We start from the raw sequence: 19,241 nt of genomic DNA on the forward strand, positions 1-19,241 counted from the left end.
CAAAGCTACTCAAAGGTAGTTTGAGATGGTTTGGATTAAGCATTAATCTTCTCAATATGTTTTAGTGAAACAATTATTCCTGAAATGCTCACAGTGATTCTGTGGTAATTTGTATATCTCCCACGCATTATGTAGAGATTATTAACAATTAGGTACTGGAAACTTTGAAATTTAAACACTGTAACAGCTTTATAATTAAAATGCAACACAGAATATGAATACTTCATTGAACTGAATTTAAACTAGGACAGGATAATGTTCCAAACTCTTTTAATGCCTTGATACAAGAGTAGCATTTAATTCCAGAAAATCCCTAATTTATTTTTGTGCTTGCACAGAACATAATGTAGGTTAAATACTTGTAAAAAGAGGCAAAAGTCAGCATGGTAAAGAAATAAAGTAATAACCCAGGGATTATTTTATTCTCCAGACACTTAAAACATCTGAAATGCTACTTCTTTTTTCTCCCTAACTCCCTGCCCTCTACAGTCATTCTCATTAGCTGTGTACCATCATGTCCCCTGACCCTCTTTTCTGTCCCTTTCCCCACGTTGAGGCTCTACTCAATCTGATTATTGCTTTCATTCCAGATATTATTCAAACTCAGCCCTTCATCGCTCCCTTTGCTGCTAAAGTCCTGGTTAACTCCGCAGACTCAGCAGTCAAATAGGAAAAAAAACCACTTAATGTAATATATAATCTTATTAAAAGGCCAAGTGCCTCACATTATGCAATAATCGCACATGTGGTTATTGCAATTATACATACCAATCAGGCATGGTATATGCTATTGGTCTAGCACTAACAAGTGGAGGATGAACATGAGGGCCTAAGAAACATTGTCATTGCATAAATAACACAGCAGTGTATTCACACATGGTCTGCTCTGCATTTTAATATACTTTTTAAACTGACAAGGAGATGTGATAGGAGGAAAAGCAAGAGGGCAAGGAACAAACTAATGAATGATGGTTTTTGTAAAAAACAAAAACAAAAACAAAACACAGCAAAAACTAATAACAACCCTAAAGAAGCTTGCTGTGCTACTTACAACGCTCTCTCCTTCGTGGGTCACACGCAGCTTCCCCATCAGTCCCCTCCACCAGTATGTGCTTTAGCAGAGCAGATGCGTAGAGGATGTCACTCAGACAACTGACTGAAGAGAAAGCAAGGATTGCTCCTTAGCAAGGGTGCCACCAGCATAAACACTGTTTCATATTTAGCAGCCAAGACCAAGTGGAGCCCTATGTACGCAACATTGTGAGCTTCACTTTTAATGAGGAAGCCACTAAATCCCAATCAGTTAAAGGAAAATATGCTCCAAAGTAACTAACAAGCAGGCAAACAGAAGAAGTGGGCAGCATTCTCTTTTATTTCATTCATATTTGTCTTCAGACCTCATCTATCAAAAAGCCTCAAATGAGTAGTGGGCTCTCTATATGGAGTTGATTGCACAGCCGGGGCTGTATTTGAAAGAAACACTTAATTAGGAGGATATGCCGTCCCTCTAGGGGAGTCTCAAATGCTGTTCTTCCTCTATTGTTACGGACTTCTTTGCAAGTGTGGAGACAGACCCCCCAGGGGAGAAGACACGGCTCTCTTGAGGGAGAAAGAAAATTCTTTTTCAATTTCCTCAGTAAGAAGCAGCACTGAGCTGGATGGAGATGCAGGATTGCTCCAGGCATATCTTTTCCAATGTAGACAATGATTAACAGAAGAAAGGCAGATGGAATGAATGACCAGTATTACTGCGATTCTTTTAAAGTCACTGTAAGACTAGTTCCAGGGTATGGAAATGCTAATTTGCTGTTGGCAATTTCATCCCTGCCTTCCCTGAATCCAGAAAGACCTGTAAATGCAAGCAAGCCTGATGCCCAGGTCATTCTGCACTAAACTCTACAAGGTGGTGGAAGGAAAAAATTACACATAAGCCCTCCAAGCACCCGGTTGTGTACTGTACTCCATTCCGTCCCAGTCAAATAACCTAGCCCACAGCATCTACTGATTTTTTAAATTCCAGATTTAAGCACAACCATGGTAACACACCTCTTCAGACTTTCCAGTAACAGATCCTCCATCTGCATTAAGACACATGTCTGAGAGAAGCAAAGCAATTACTACATGAGAAGGCGCATTCGCTGTCTGCTTTATCTTACAAATGAGCTTGTTCCCCCTTAGCAGCAGTCGGGAGAAAGAAGGGTCAGGGAAGTCATTACCGTCAAACCCAACGCTCGTTCTTTGCTCACCTCTGTGAAAAGGGTCGCCTCTGCAACTCCATCAGCAGTGAGGAAACTGAGGGTTCCCCTCTGATTTCACGCGACGAATTGCGTGACCCTGAGCATGACATGTCACCTCTTTCTGCCCCCAACTCCCAAAGCAGCAAAGCCTCCGGCCTCTACTAGATTTCTTTTGACGCGGCACCTGCTTCATACTGCCTCGCAGCTAAGGCTGCTCTTATGGTGGGAATGGACTACAAAAGTTGGCCTTTTCGAGCAGGCTGTACTTTAAGCCTCACAAATTTCCCCAAACACATCACTTCTTCAAAGATAAACAAATCTCACCATCGCTAGTTAACGGACTACCTGAGCTCCTGCGACTCGAAAGTGCACACTGCACGTAAGGAGAGCAGAAAACCTCTGCCCAGCATCATGAGTTACCCGCACTACTAACAGCATAAGCCCGCCACTGAAACCAGAGTGCAGGATCTTGCCAGTGCCTCATTTCCAAGGCTGAAGTTCCTTGCACTTTGTCTGCCTCTAATTTATCTCATCTTTGAACCATTGCAATCAGTGCCCATAGATCACTGCGCGTTATAGTAGTAATCCCTAGAGTTATGTCGCCTTACTTCATCTTTCACAGCTAAAATTTGGCACGTGCATCCAGTCCTTTCTAAGCAAAGCCTGAAAGATAATAAGGAGAAAGCATTTCTGACTGGATGGATGCAAATTAACAGAATATTACAGAAAAAAAAACTTCGGAAAGTAATAAATATAGGGACAAGTAAAAAAAATTGCTGAAAACCTCAAGCAAAATGCAGAGTTTTAACATTTTATAATGTAGCACCTCCACCATTTGAAACAGAATCTGGACTGTGGATTAATTCTGAGGACTTAAGAATAAAGTTGAACGAGAAATTTCAGAATCGGGTATTGTTTTTGCAACAACTTACAGTTAGGGACCATGATCTGTATCTCCCTTCTACCACATCAATGAAAAAATAACGCATTTAACTAAAGTGACTTTGCTAGTAAGTTCTCAAAAGGCTCCATGCAGTTACAGTGTACGGAGCTTTACACGGCAGCTACTTCATGCCACCAGCAACAACTCAGGCCTCACACGGCAGCTTCCCAGGGTAGCCGCAGTGCAGGGTCAGCACACAGCACCATGAGTCCTCCCTCGAGAGGACTCCTCACCCTGAGGAAGGCTCATGAAATGGAAACGACAGCAAAACTGAACCAAGCTCCTTGCCCCATTCTGCAGAGGCCTCCGAGCAGGTTTCACTCCATACAGGCCCAGGCTGGATTTGGATGTCACTGACAGGTTAAAAAGCTTAATTTGTTGTTGCTAAAACCCATCGTGACAAAGAGCATACTGTCCTTGGCCATACCAAGATCACTCACCACACCTCAGCAATAGGCAACTTAAGGGTTTTTTTTTTCCTTCAGTATGATCAAAACATTTCCAGCGTATCTTTAACATTATCCTGTAAATCAATCATCTACGACAAGATGGGGTGGAATCCGACTATGTTGGATAATCCAGGCTGGAAGGGACCTCAGGAGGTCTCTAATCCCAAAGCAGGGCCAGACCAGGCTGCTCCAGTTGGGTTTTGAAAACCTCCAAGGATGGGGACTGCTCAGCCTCCTTGGCAACCTGCCCCACTGCTGGACTCTCTGTGAGGACCAGCAGTACAATTATCTATCTCACATTTCCAAAAGCTTCAGAGAAGGAAAACAAAATTTTATAAGCGATTCCTCACTGCACAACTGATGCATCGCACAAATTGCTGTTCCAGTTTCACATCTTCCCTGGTCTATTTACACCCAAAACTATACCACAAAGGCATGCCTAGGAGTTAGCAAATAACTTTAGGGATCACACATTTTATCCGAAGGACAAAACAAAAACTCTTCAAGCAGTATGGTCTCCAGGACAGTAACGAGTATGATTTTCAACTTGCAATATCTGCCATTCTGCCACAACAGCGCATGTTAGAAATCTTTGACTGTGTTTTCCACAAAACTGTGTCAAGGCAATAGGTTCCTGTGTGGAGAAGGCCCTTCTCTAGTAACATATGTAGGTGGGGGAAATATATACACATATACAGGGCGATTAAAAAAGCTAAAACTTTGGTTCACAGAAAAATACATCAACCAATCATAAGCAATATATTCCTAAAAAATGTTAAATTCTTCAAGGGGCATACATAAAGCAGTGTTCATATTTGTGACAGAGTAATTAAGTCGCATTCATCAGTTTACAGTGCTGTTTGTACATATTAGGAGAACCAAACTATGAAGGAACCATGACAGAAGAAACAGAAACAAGATGAAGTTAAAAAGCACCAGTACAAAACCATACAATCAGGGACAACAGGAAGAACTTCCACTGTAAATTGGGATTTTATCAGTTGAGAACGACCAAGAGGGGAGACCTCAAGGTCAGATAATCCCACCACAAAAAGGGCGGGCACTGTGTTGGGATGTACCAGCCAACATGTTCTTACCACTGGCCGAGTGGAGAAGAGTCTGCCACCAGGAGAAGGGAGAGGAGCCTCGCAAGGGCAGGCTCAAAGAGCTCACATTGTTCAGCCTGGCCAAAAGGAGGCCAAGAGGAGCTGCGGTTTGCTCTCTAGAAATACATGACAAGGGATAAGCACCAGTCAGGAAGAGGTAAATGCTAAATAAATAAGTATGTTAAGATAAATATGATGTTAGTAAAATAACTAACCTAACCAGAGTAACGGCAACCAAAAAAGCTAATTCACTCAAGGCAGAGTTTGGTTTCTGTACAAAAGAAAACACTTAACAGCTCTGGAAACTCCGTCCAGGCCTGTGCTTCTACGCACTCATCAGCAAGGCATCTAAAATTGTTTGCAAAATTATACCTCTCCGTAGAAGTGGCCTATAGGGAGACACAAGTTTTCTTCTCTCTTGCCTGTCCAAAGTGAAGGCAGAACAACCCCGAGGTTCACTTTTCATCTGAACTGACAGTCACGGAAGTTACAGAGCATTTTACTTACCCTAGCTTTTGGAGAGTTCCTCCACAAGGACAGAGGCATATGACATGATGGGGAGCTTTGTTCAGGCATAAGTGTGACATGCAATAATTTTTGGCACAGTCGCTTACTATTTTAAATCATTTGTATTGTAGTAAATTCAGTGCAGGCACACAGAGTTCCAATTTGTTATCTTTTTTAACTTTAGCTGTATGTATTTAGTGTATTTATTTTTCTTTTTTCATTCTAAAAGCAGGGCGTGTACTACGAAAGCTGCTAAACACCATAGAAGCCATTCACAGAGAAGAGACTGCAAGTCACAGTCAGCCGCAGTCACAAGATTGGGAGCTGATATAATGGACCTGCTACCATATAACCCGGTAACATATTGTACCGCCATTTACCTCCAGCACAGTTAATACTAATACTTAAACCAGACAAATTATTTTCTCATTTCACTTAAAATGAAAAAATGAAAATGGCAAGGAAGATCTGTGAATCTAAAAATCCTATTTACAACCCTAACCATGATAAAAAATGACTAGTTCTGTGGCCATGGGCAAGGCTTTTCATCTCTGTGGCTTAGTTTACACATCTGCAAAACAGAGACAATGCCACTTAATAACTACTCAGAGGCTTTCTATAGGCAAATTATATTTGTACCTTGTTCACTCACATCAGGAAATTGCACCTGTTTTGCAAAGCAACACTGGAAGTCACACATTCAGAGTGACATGTTTTAAAATTAGTCTGTCAACGAGATTTGCAGAAAAATATGGCAACTTGCATAGAGAAGGCAAGTCATGCCGACTGATGTCCTTGTTAGTTCTGATCTCCCACAGGTGTCCTCCTGCTCTAAACTGCATATCAAAAGTAACTTTGGTTATTAAACTACATTTTTTAAGAGTCTGCCCGTGAGTTCTCTTCTTTGACACAATTTTACTGATATTTTTAATTGCCTCCCAGTTCCACTGTGGTTTAGCACCTGACTGAGAAGCACTGAAGTGCTCGCTGTAGCCACACCAGCTAACTTGAGCATCAGTAGTACGTGCCCAGATAGGAAGGCTGGACAGTCCAATGTCACTTGTATATGAGGGAATCCAACACAGCACAGAGTTAAACCCCTCTCTTCTACGCTACGTTGTATAGGTTTTAAATTACATTGTTATGCAGTAGCAATGAGACCACGGCAGAACCTGGTAACGCGTAACTGCAGACCATGCTGGAGCACCAGCTTCTTGGCACGTTCTGCCTGTGGCTTTTCCGCATTAAGAAATGATAATGACAGAGAAAAGGTTCTTCAAATCCTTTTGCCCTGCAGTATGTTTTTGCTTAATTAAAACTATATGGAAACTGTTTTGCAAATGACTGATAATGGCAGTTCAAATTATGTGCTTGCTGCCAGATTTTAAAAGCCACTCAGATCTTTCGCTATAAGCAAATTATATATCAAGATATTTTTCTCCAGTCCCTGCAGACTTGCAACCAGACTTGCAAACTGATGAGAACACCAGTTCTCAGTTAAATCTGCCATACCATTATTCCTAAATACTGCAGCAAGTGAAGCATACGGCACTGTTGAGAAACCTCCTGAAAGATAGACACAAAACAAACACGAAAGTGGCTGGAAGCGTACATGCTTCTACTGGAAATTCCCCACTTTCTCCTCCTCCCTATGCTTCTTCCCTCTTTCTAGCACTAGAGAGCAGCTAAGTCATTCCAGGGAGGAACGAATGACTAACCATTTTTCTTTGCAATTAAATGTGCTGTCGACATCTCTGAGGCGTCACAGTAACCCATGACATCAGATGTGATTTTGTCCATTAGTTAAGCAGGAAAACATAAAGCTACTTTGACAGGGCACTAGCTTTTATAGCCTTTACCCTGGCACAGTGTAACGGACACACTGTTCCCACGGGAGCTGAGCCAGTCTAAGCTTCTGCCTTTTGCTGTTTGTCCTCGTTTTTCCCCATCTCCTATCTGTCAGCATAACTGTACATGTTGGTACCATCTAAACTATTCTTTTTAACTGGACTACTCAGACAGAAAAAAAAGTAAACAGAACAGTCTGCAAAAGGTACAATTTAAACCAGATCACATTAACAAAACCAAGCTGGGGAACAACTATATTTGCTGTTTATGCTGGCAAATCTGAGGAACAGGAACCTCTGCAGAGGACAAGCAGCTGAGGATGAACCACACGACAGCGGAGCTGCAAACAGATGCTCATTCAAAGCAGGTTGTCAGATTCAGCGTAGCCCAGAAGACATTTCCTGTAAACATATTTTAAAGACTCAAGTTTCCAATAATCGGTCTACAAACCTGAGCAATGCATTCCTTTTCAAGATAGTTATCACCAGTGCCACCCTCAACTGGACACAGGCAGAACATACTGCGTGCTGCACTGTGCTCTGCCTGACCTTGTTCTCTGCCTTACGGAGCAATCTGAGCTCATTTTTAACACGAGCAGTAAAAGACAAGCTTCTCTAAAGTCTTCTACAAACTAACAATCTATGATTTCCTCGAGTCTTCCTTCATATTCCACTCTAAAATACTGGTCTTTGGGATTTTAAAGAACACAAAAATAATATTCTAAGAAGGAAGAGTTCCTGTTATTAATGTGGCAACTTTTTCTGAAGTATTAATATTATATATGAAGTATGAAGATATAATTTATGCCATCATATCAAAATCTGCCTTGCAGGGAAGGAGGAAACTTTGTCTTCATCTGACTTCCCCAGAATTATTTCACGTTTGCTTGCATTATATATCCAACCTCTACTTTCACAACACTAAAGCTTCAGCTATTTTCAGCTCTTTTTTGGGAGGAAATAAAACACACATCTGTGACTATGTCTGTTTTACCAGATGCAAGTAGCCCTTTAGCATTCCTAAGCTTGGCTGTGCGTCCTGAGTGAGTCGCCGCTTTGTGTTGGGCAGAGACATAGTCACAGCTCAGCCCACTCCACAGCTGATTTACATGGAAAGAAAATCATGGGATGTACCAATACCTCCCCAGTCCAAACAAACATGGGGCCACAACCACATCCCAGACATTAAACCTGTTCCTCAAAGAGACACACACACACCACCACAAGTCAGTCTAGCTAACAAGTGCACAGTGCTGTCCTACAAAATAGGAAGTGGGGAAAAAGGAGATTACAAAATACTGTCTTAGGATCAAACTAGTTTACGAGTGGATTCTGCACTTCATATTCTATTTTAAATATTAAAGAGAGGCCCTCATTTGCTATTACAAGCATGGCAATTCACTAAGTGCTTGTGCCAAAGAGATGAGGTGCATGAAGAACACCCAGGAAAGCAGTGAATAAATGTGAACATTTTTGTTACTTTGTTGACAGCAAAATGAATGGTGTCCAGTAGCTAAAAATCCCCCCCACAGCCTTTATTTATTTTATCACTGCCATGGTAAGACTCATTTTTCTTAGCTACGGAATGCCCACGTGTCTGTCTGGGTTTTCTTGTTGTTGTTTTTAACCACAGGGAGGCCATGCTTTCAGGCTAAGTAATATTCTATTTTAAAACTAGACATCCAAGCAGTAATTGGTGGATGTTATCTTTGTGCGGTGTAACCAAACGATAATTTCCTGAGGGTGTTCAGTTTTGTGAAAAATCACAAACGATGACAGTCCGACCGGTTTTCCTTGTTGGGTAACCCATCACGCTGACCTGTCGTGCAGTCATACCTGACAGGCCACCAAGCGCAATCTGAGGACTGATGCAAACTGGAACATCAAGCACTCCTGCCAGGAAATGGGCAGCACGATACGGGGAGCTCTAAGCTGCCTTATTAGCTTCTGCGCATAAACACTCACATGTTTATAGTAAAAACATTGTTTTTTGAAGTGCCAGAAACATGGACGATAGAAGAATGGAAAAAAACCCAGCAAGATGCAGGAAAGTTGGAGAAGTGATTTAATACTTCCAAAACATAAATGCTGCCAAGTATTCCCCACTCCATCAGCTACCACAGTCCTCCCAAATGCCTGTTTACGACCTCCCTTCTTTCTCTTAGAAGCCTTTTAGAAGTTGGCAAATGTTGTTGGTGACATGTACGCAACATGCTAGGAAGGAATTACTCTTCCCATTTATCCTGGGCGCCTTGCTCATGACAGAAAGGGAAATCAAATCTTCAAACAAATTGAGAGTGAAATTACTAGTGAGTTCTTCTCTGCTGCTTATCACAGATCTAACATCAGCTGAACATATCTTCAGACTGGTAAGTGACTCTCTTCCGCCCTCTGTTTATCTTTTTGCCAAGTCTTACATAACATTGGTATTTAAAAGACATCCCCTGTATTTAAAAAGACAACTGTTATATGTGTCAAAGTATTTCTAGCCCTCAATAAAATCTTATCATTGGCCCCTTGTGACATCTTTGGATTTGCCATGAGAGTAAAGATTGCAGGGATGTTTTCGCATTTGAAACATAAATCCCACTAAGGAGCATAGAAATGAACGTTCAGTTCTTCTTGAGCTATTAGCAAATCTATCCACCCCACAAAAAAGGCAAAGCTTTGAGAGCAGCCAAACCTCAGACATGATGGGTGTGGGAGCTAATGCCCTCCCTTCCTCACGCACACGCAGACAGCCTCCCACTGCTCCCATGTGCAGAAGAAGCCACTTCCTTCAAGTGCTCACTGCGCAAACAGAAAATTATCCTTCCTCCAGCCCAGCAAGGGTCCCTCTCTCACCTTCCTCTGTAACCTGAACGTGCTCAGCCATTTCCACTACCCCCATGCATTGAAATGACATGGTGTCTCCAAAAGGATCATGTAAAAGACCCCTTTGTCAAGGAAAAAAATGCCCCATGCAAATGGCCACCAGCTCCATCTCCCTCTCCAGGAAACAGAGAACGCGGCTGGCAACCCAAGCTGTTGTGGGTCCCTCCTGCCCGCAGGCGTCTCTGCCCCGTGGGCCGCAAAGCCAGGTCTTGCACTGCACACACTGGCCCACAGCAGCTCACTGCTGGGCACTATTTGCTGTTTCACAAAGAAGGAGCCCTCAGACAACAGACTCGGTCTCTCTCAGACCAGATTAGCTAAAGGGACAAAAATACTCATGGGCAAAAGATGCTAGTAAAAGGGAGACAACAATAAAGGATGTAATTTCACCATATGGCAATAAATGTGTCAAATTAAGGTGGTGGGATGGACGACAATTCTCACTGTTTTTCATTCTGGTCCCTCCAGCCAGGGCTTCACAGAGCCCACCAAAATAATCCTCTTGGATACCTCTAGCACTGCTGCTGGGTAGCTTCCTTGCAGAGAGCACAGATCTGGATCATCTGAGTGTGGACGAAACACCATTGACCAGAGTTCCCTTCAATTCAACTCCCCGTTTCTTGTTTTAAGCGATAGCATTACCACAACCTTAGAGGCTACTTCCCTTCACCATGTATTTAGCGCAAGTGCTATACATAGGTGGATCGTACAAACCCTCCTAAGCGTGGAGTAAATGTTGCCAGCCTTGTAGAGTCTCTCACAGGATCCTCTGTAAGACACCAAGTCGCTTCAGTACAAACTTGGGACTAAAACTTCATTTAATTTGCTTCTGCACAGTAACAAGCAATACCTTGATTAGGAAAGCGGCAAACTATATGACCGCATGCATGCTTACTCACGCTATGCTATAAATTCTAAAAATGGACCATTTGCAAACACAGGCACTCTCCAACTACTTTCTGAGACAAACTGAGAACAACTTCCCTCAAGTTCATACATTTGAGACCAGTTTTGTCCTGGGTTCCTTTCTATTCCCTTGCTTGAACAGCAGACTTTGCAGGAGGGGAGCCAAGAAAATGAACTTGCCTTTCCAAAGCCGTTTCTGACAGAGTAGTTTGCAAGTCTATCTCACTGCACATGTATTAAGAAAACTGTAGCCATTTTTTCACAGAACTTTTCTGTGTAAAATGACCAGCCTGTAGAAGAATCAGTGCTTTCAATATCATGTTCTCACCAATGAATCTACATAGGGATAGGACAACATTTAGAAAACTCTCCTTTGCAGGCAAAAATCACAAAGGCCACATTTTTCCTCTTATTCACCAACTCCTGTTTACCAAAATATGTCTGAAAGCCATCCACTTATCTCAGGATCAGGGAATAATATAATGAACTTTTCCCAAATGCCCACATTTGAGAGAAAGTTTAAAAAAGAAAGACCTCATTCAGCCAGCTCAGCTGTATGCATTTTTGTGTCTCACATTCCCACCCACAATACTGATATTTGCTGATAGTCATGTTCAGAATGTGATCCTTTTTATATGAATCCTTTTTACTGACGCACAGAGCTCAGAAGAGCTCTTCTGTCCAAACTTTCCTGAAGCAATGGAAGAACTAGCACCATGGAGTTATTGTTTCATGTCTCAATGTACACCAAAAGAATCAACATTTTACCATGCTGGTTCATGTCCTCAGGAGAAGCCCTCTTGTTGCCCAACAGAAATAATATGGATGCCAGGGAAAAATTAATCTTTTGTTTCAAAGTCAGACCGCTAGTGTCTATTTCTGAAATGAGACAGAAGAAATCTTTTAGAGTAGGCTGTATTTCCGGAATCTGAGGGTTAAAATACACTTATCGCATGCTGAAAACTTGCTGAAGTTAGTGGCTTTTCAGTGCTACTTAGAATCTGAAGTGTCTTTTCTTACCCTGCCCAAGTAACCTGCAGAGGTGGGCATACTGCTTAGTTCACCTTTGCCTGGAGCAGCTCTGCCATCTGGCACTAGCAAGGATTTGCTGAAAAAGTAAACCTGAATTACAGATCATGAACCCATTTCTTTTAAACTGTGTTTTACCTGAACACATAAGGTCACATCAGAGTCATGCGAGATATCATATCTACCAATTCACTATCATCTGTTTAAGCCCGCACTGCAAACGCAGAGGTACTCTGCTGCTTTAAAAGATGAAACACCAAACTGAAATGAAAACTGAGCTAATCCCAGATTTCTGTGTCCATATAAACTATAAGGGGAAATCAGCACAGAAATACCATGGCATCATAATGTTGCCCATAATCTCATTTAACCAGAGCATAATGAACTAGACTCATCCCGGCGCTGGCTCTGATTGCAGAACAGGGCAGAGGGGCTGGAGGCATGAAGGACTAAGCAAAGGGAGACTCGGAGCCTGAAGGCAAAAGAAAGGTCCATTGTTGCTTTATTCATGGTAGTCGGCTGCGCAATGTATGGAGGTGGGACAGCACCTCTCTAACGATTTGGACCTTCTGGAGCAAGCTGACACATTCACTACCTCCCTCTGTCCCCCCTGCTTAGCACTGAGTGAAGAGCTTTTAGGGACAAAATGCAAACAAAGATTTGACAGTTCTTTCCCCCTCTTCTTTAAACCTAGGGAACAAATCTAATCCAAACAAGCAGATTTATTCAGGAAACAGGAAAAACTACAGGAACAAAGCGGATGCCCTCCCATCTCCAAGAAAACAACTGACTGTAAAAGTTGTAATTTTTAAAAACTACTCAAACAAAAAGAAGGGTTCCCCAACAAACAAGTATTGAAAACAATGCTATTCATACCATGTGCAAGGATTTTATTCTAATATAAACGCCACTTTCTCGGGGTTGCTTGTAACACAGATAAGAAAAGAAACAAAAAGCTTGTATCCAGACCAACTCAAACTTTTCCCCTCCCTCCTTCTCAAATTTTGAGTTGAAAATAAAAGTGCTTGGCTGTTTTGACACACAGAAAGAAAGATTAAATAAAACCCAATATTCTGCTTTTATTTAGTATACTGAAAAGAGTTCTGTTTCATAAAGTCTAATATAAATAGCAAATCACCTTATAAAATACGACAATCATTTTTTGCATTAAAAACAATGTGACAAAACCATTATTCAGTGCAGCAACCACCTTCTACTCTGCGTAACTCAGTATCGGGTACGGCAGTGCTCCATTCTTGGTTGATCATTAGGTAAAGCCATCATAGCATCCCCAAACCACCCATAATAAGATGATGCGCATTAATCCATTTCAATAATGAAACTGGAGTTCCCCTAAGATCTTAATCAGCCATTTATCAAGGCTGGCTATAAATCAATGCCGACATAGCTTTTGTATACAATAAAAGCGCAGGTGCTTCTTCCAGCCAAAGGTCTCAAAGTGGCAAGAATTTTGGAGAGAGGCTTTATTTTTCTCCCAGTGAGCGCCCCTCACTTCTCCACTTACTACCCAAGGCAACAGCAGCAGTTAGTGCGCAGTCGTTTCCCCTTGCCATTTGGGGGGAAGGCAGAACCGCCAGCACAAGGGGGATGCCGTCACCCATGTCAAAACTTTTGCTCAAGGGCTGGGCAAGCAGAACACGTGGGAGATCGGAGACGACCCAGCAGGACTCTTCAGCACGTGCCGGGAAGGCAGGCAGAGGGCTCAAATTAACACACACAGGGGAGAGCCACAAATAGAGGAAGGCACGGAAGGAAGAAGTGGGTTGGATAAAGGAAGAACCAAAAAAACAAAACAAACTGAGGGAAAAAGACCAGCCAAATACCACACCTGTAGTTAGCCACAGAAGCAGCGCAGGAGTGAAAGGGAAGAACTGAATTACAGCAGCTCCGCAGCTTGCAAGAGGGTGCACAGTTTTCAGAAAATGAACATCTGCGGCCTGCCTAGGTGGGAGAGCAACCAAGGGGAGAGAATCATTAAACATCTCTGCTTCACCAGAGCAGCTGAAGCTAGAGTGAGAGAAAGGAGCTGAGATTTCACCACGAAGTCTGCAAAAGCTTCAACAAGGGCAGGGATAGCAAAATACGGGCTCTGGAGAGCAGAGATGAGAAACCAGCCATGAGCTGGGCCAACATACAATAGATTAGAAACAGGAGGGGAGAACGGCAAGCTGAGATCTTGTGCTTGGGCTCACTGGAGATACCTAAACACTTACTACATAAAAGAAAGGCCAGAGAGACCATGAACTCTCACACTTTAAGTCCTGTCAAAGGAATAGGTGAAATGGTCCTAGCAGCTTCTGCCCTATATTGCCTTTACAGCCTCATGCAAAGGCGACTTAAAGACACAAAAACTAGCCTGCAAGGTGACCAGTGGGCAGATGCTTGACAGAATCCCTGCAACAGACGGATCAAATGCAACTGCTGCCTTTGCACTTAACAAAAAGTTAAGATCACTTGGTTGCACAAATCTTTTCTACCATGGCTATTTACATTTTAGTTATGAGTTGTCTCTATCTCTCAAAGAAGGCAGGTAATCTCCAAGACAAAAGTGTAACAAACCAACACTAAAATATGGTTTAATTCTTCTTCCTCAAAGCTTTCCAACTTACATTACGCAGACTGCCTATCCATCCTGCAAGGCTGGGCTTTTTGTTCTTTTTCAGCTGATGCTCTTTTACATATAGCGGTATTCCACTAAATAAGCGGCAGGGACCCAGGTATACCTCAAGAACCAGAGTAATCGGAGGGAGCTCTCTCTGGTGGTCACGACTAGCAAAAATAGTTTGTGGACAAGTAGGATGGAGAGCTTGTGTTCAAAGTTACATTAACTCAAGTGAAACTATCATCCTATCTTTTAAACATATGAATGCAACTTCTTTTCAAAATGTTAACTGTTTATTATTTAACTGCATCCACAATCTTTATTAATGCTTCCACATTAATAAAGAAATTATTGCAAACTCAATTAAAGATAATTAAGGTGCATTATCATAAATTTTTTTGTTCTAATTTGACATAATACAGAATACATAGTCTAAAAGCATGCAAGCTTAAAAAGAAACCTGATGGCAAACAGAATCCTGATACACAATCTCAGAAAACATTAATTCAGATTCAAAGCAGTGGAAAAATCAGGACTGTAAAAAGAGTGTTTTCTTTGGATCTGTTCAGATTGGGGGTGGGGGGAAAAGGAGGAGACTGCCATGTGCCAAGACTCCACTACTGAGAAGTCTTAAAATAAACCTAATATTGGATAAACTAGCTTGCATTTATTATGCTGTAATGTAAGAAATATGTTTTACCAGAAACATAAATCATTAAACTACTAATCAGTGATGATAAATTTGCTTTGGGAGATGGGGGTCCGAGAATGACATTGTTTTAAAAGCTTCTCTCATACTAGAGCTAGGTTAGACATCACAAGAAGTCTAAAGATACTACAAATGCATTAATAAACTTTTCTCTTCATTTTATTAGGAAACCTAATCATTTTAGAAAAGGAAATAATGCCAAATCTAGTTAATTCATAGTAATGAGAACAAAACACTGTGCCTCAGTGAATGCTTCAAATTAGCAAATAGTAGATTAATTTAAAAAGGAACCTAAAGTACGCTGTAACATTTCCTTGAAAGGAGATAGTGGTCATTTCTGGGTAAATTTTACATGGAAATCAGTAGTACTAGTCGAAAGTAAGCTAGTGAAGGAATGATCAGTTCTCTAAAATATCCTCTTTCTCCCATCCCGAAAAAACTACACAGAAATGACTAGGCTCCCTTGTTATTAAGAGAGCTGCCAACCTCCCTGTAAGATGTACCTCAAAGAACACTGTCTTGCAAATTAAAAAAAAAAAAAAGCCAAAAGAAAGGAATTGAGATAAATCCACTGCTGCAATTAAAAAAAAAAAAAAAAAAAAAGATTACCCTAATTTAAAAAGTCTGTTATGGAGAGCACAGCAAAGACTCAAGACTCAGTGGATTCCATGTGAGGATAATTAGCAGTAACAGTCTAGACTACATTGAATTAGTCTAAAACAGTCTAGACTACATAGCACCGGAGTGAATAACACTACAGCCACTACAAAAAATTGTTTTAGTCACTCTGCATGTGTGAACTCTAACTAGAATATGCCCCACTTTCTGCATATAACCAATTGCCTGAGCAGGACATCGTATGTGGGCTTTTAGCAGCACAAAATGAAAAAAAAATAGCATCTGAAGGTATTGTTTCAACTGTTTGAAGCAGCTCACTTTATTCAAACAAGATGTACATCCAGGCAATGCACAGATCACAGTGCACACACACTCCCAGCCTGAATACTAAAGGCAAAACACTGTGATTTTAAGGGTGAACAACTATTATTCAGCCATTTCTAACACTACTTTTTTATTTTATTAACCCAGAAAGTCAGAAGGCAGTATATTCAGTTTTAAGCAAGAACGCTGGAACCGCAGTGCTCTCCAAAGAACAAGCGGAAGGCTGCTGAAAAACTAGTTGTTTTCCCTGCCCTCGTGTCTAGCAGTACTGTTTCTTCGAAAGAGGTTTTCTGTCCTTAACATGGCTGCCATGCCTTACATAACATCAATGAATGAGAATATAGTTATTTTGTTTCCTAGTACATGCACTGCCCATTAACCTTATGATTCTCCATATGGCGTGGCAAGCAGCCGAGACAAAGCTTTGCATAACGGGGCTGCAAAAACCAGCATCCTCTGAGAATAAGCAGCGGCAGAAAGACGCTCAGCCTTCACAAGCTCTAAATTCCCTTTCACATCTTTCTCTAGCAAACAACAGGCAGCCTTACCTTAAGCAAACGATGCTAACAACGGTGCTCAGTAGAGCCTCCTGTGCTTCAGCTGTGCTTGTAAAAAAAAACCTTGGCGCAAGTATCGACTGCAGCAGGTAATTAATAATATAACCTGCTTCTTCTGTTGCCAGAGCTGCTCCATCTGAACGCTAGCTAACGTGAGCGCTGCCAGCATGAGTCATACCCGTGACTCAGAGCAGATGCAGAGCTGCAGGAGGAGTTTAAGTTTCAGGGCTTGCTTTCTCTTTCTCTTGCTGCCCGGCTCTGTCACACAGGTGCATGCACATGCACCGCCCGTGTGTCTGTGCATTTGTGCATGCCTGCAGATCGCCACGGCTCTTTCTTTCAGCGGCAAGTTTGAGTTTATTCCTTGTGGCATCTTGCTTGTTATTTTCAGGATGGTAACTCTGGTTGTCCCTTCACTGTAAATATATTTACCCTGAATGCCAGAGCTTGCTCTGCAAGCCAGGTCAGTACTGTGGTCTGCCAGGTGCTACACTACTATGAATATCAGGTGTCTTGTCCAAGCATATCTGTGAACCCAGGCCTGTCACCAAGACTAAGGGCAGGACTCAAACACCCCAAGAAAGATTCTGAAACAGAAAACCGGAGTTAGAGCAATATCCATTTATTCATCACAAGTTTCTAACAAAGTACTTTGACCTCATTAAGTAGTACTTTGGGGAAGACAAATTCAGCTTTGAATGCAGTGAGAGAGGACAACGGTAGGAAGGATCAGGAGTGCACACAGGCGAAATCCTACGTCCTGCAGGGCAAAGTGCCTATGGGAAAAGAGCGGAGCTGCAGGGGACTGCAGTTGGCCTAAAGTCAGGCACTTAATACTAGACTCTGTGAATATGGCCCTGCAATGCTGAACTGATTACACTTTACTTAGGAATGGCATATTATACTAAGTAGTTACAATGTTGAGAAATCCAGCAGTGAGAAAAGGCAGATGAACCTCTCTACTATTGACCCAGTAGGTCAACAACACGGAAACAACTCACAATGGGACAATTCAGAAGAGTATTGTCAAAAGGAGCCGCTGGCCCAAGGAACAGCGCCATGGAAATGTGCAGACCTGCCTATCAGCCGTTCATATAAACATCCCAGATAGTTTGGGAAAAGGCCTTTGGTTTACATCAAGCACTTATAGCCAAATATCTTTCCTCAAACTCAGCAGTCCAGCTAGCTGGCTATCACCCAGATAGACAGATTTGTAGTGAGATTTCTCATGGAAAAGCTAATATCAAAAAATGACGTTTAGGGTTTTGTGGGTTTCTTATTTTTAACTAAAGCCTTCTGCAAAGCCTAATCAAATTAAAGGCAAGTCCACTCATGCAACCCAAGTACATGCACTGCACTGTTCACTATTGCATCTGGTTGTTATTAGAGCAGCTGAACAAACTTCGTACTATTGATGGTGAATGTTTACTCTCTCCATGCATCTCAAAGCAGCCAAGAACACTGGCTTGGCAGGGATTAAGAGATGATGAGGAATCAAGCTGAGCAAAACAACCCTTGAAGCACGGCCATGGAACTAACATAAATAAGGGGGATAAAGAATAGCTAGTGCCTATGAAAAATCACTTAAACTACACTCTTACTGCTAAAAACACTAGTACTCTATCACTTGGAATATCTTCAGGAGCTGTTAAATCCCACCCTTTCCCCAGATTTATTAACAGCAGTGAACCTTTGCTCCAGTCAAGCTTTCAAGGCTTTATTTTCATGTTTTAAATGGTCATATAGGCAAAAGAATGCTAAAATCCACAGCATGCCTGGAAAAAAACAAAAAAGCAAAAAAAACCCAGTCTTTTTAAACTGAAGACTAAAAAGACCACATTGCAAATGACGTATGTAACACAGGTAACATCCTGTAACAGAGGAGGACAAAACAAGAAGGTACTCAAAGAATGGGTTTTTTTCCTCTCTCTCTATTCAATTTTGTACTGATGCCCACCTAAGAGCATAGATTTGGGTCAAAGCTGACTCAACGAAAAGAGCTGTTAAGGACATTAGAGAGATAAAACAGCAAGTGTCAGCATGCAAGTCACTGTAACATGCACATACTTGATTTGGCTGCAAATGACCTCATTTAAGAATCGGAAGTGACCTAACTGCTGCAGGGAGCAGTTCTGTATTGCCTAATTCATTGGCTTCCTCGGCTGGGCCTTCTGCAGTAGAAAGCGCTTGGATTTGGACTCTGTAAGTAGAAAAACCTGAAGAATTTCACCCCAGAAGCGGTAAAAGCCCGAAGACTGACACTAATGTGAATGACACCTTGAGCAGGAGTATCGGCACAGCCAGTCTGCTAAGATGGACACTGCTGCAAGAGATTTTGCATTAAAGGCACTGTAGACTATTATACACTCTTTAGAGACTACAGATAGTATTTTTTTCTTTTTCTCTTTTAGGGAATAAGCAAACAAAGACTTTTCTATAGGAGCTATCAACATAGTACCCCAGAACATCCTGGACAAAAGAAGCCTGTTCTCCTCACCTGCCTATCTCTGAG

The 19,241-nt window shown here is 41.8% G+C and overlaps 1 protein-coding gene across 26 annotated transcripts in view; it reads right to left on the reverse strand.

Annotated features, from left to right (window-relative positions):
- The window catches only part of INPP4A (inositol polyphosphate-4-phosphatase type I A), a 132,472-nt gene that overhangs the window by 76,767 nt on the left and 36,464 nt on the right, over positions 1 to 19,241 (reverse strand). For 3 of the 26 annotated variants that reach the window (XM_026103298.2, XM_064502134.1, XM_064502136.1), the window contains exon 1: positions 16,721 to 16,910. The exons of 20 other annotated variants lie outside the window; for them this stretch is intronic. The gene's annotated coding sequence lies outside the window, so the exon portion shown is untranslated. Of the gene's footprint in view, positions 1 to 1,051; positions 1,157 to 16,720; positions 16,911 to 19,241 lie in introns of those variants that run through there. 3 more of the 26 variants (XM_064502050.1, XM_064502045.1, XM_064502117.1) reach the window with 2 other exon arrangements.

Source organism: Dromaius novaehollandiae, chromosome 1 (genome assembly GCF_036370855.1).
Source record: "Dromaius novaehollandiae isolate bDroNov1 chromosome 1, bDroNov1.hap1, whole genome shotgun sequence".
Lineage (NCBI taxonomy): Eukaryota > Metazoa > Chordata > Aves > Casuariiformes > Dromaiidae > Dromaius > Dromaius novaehollandiae.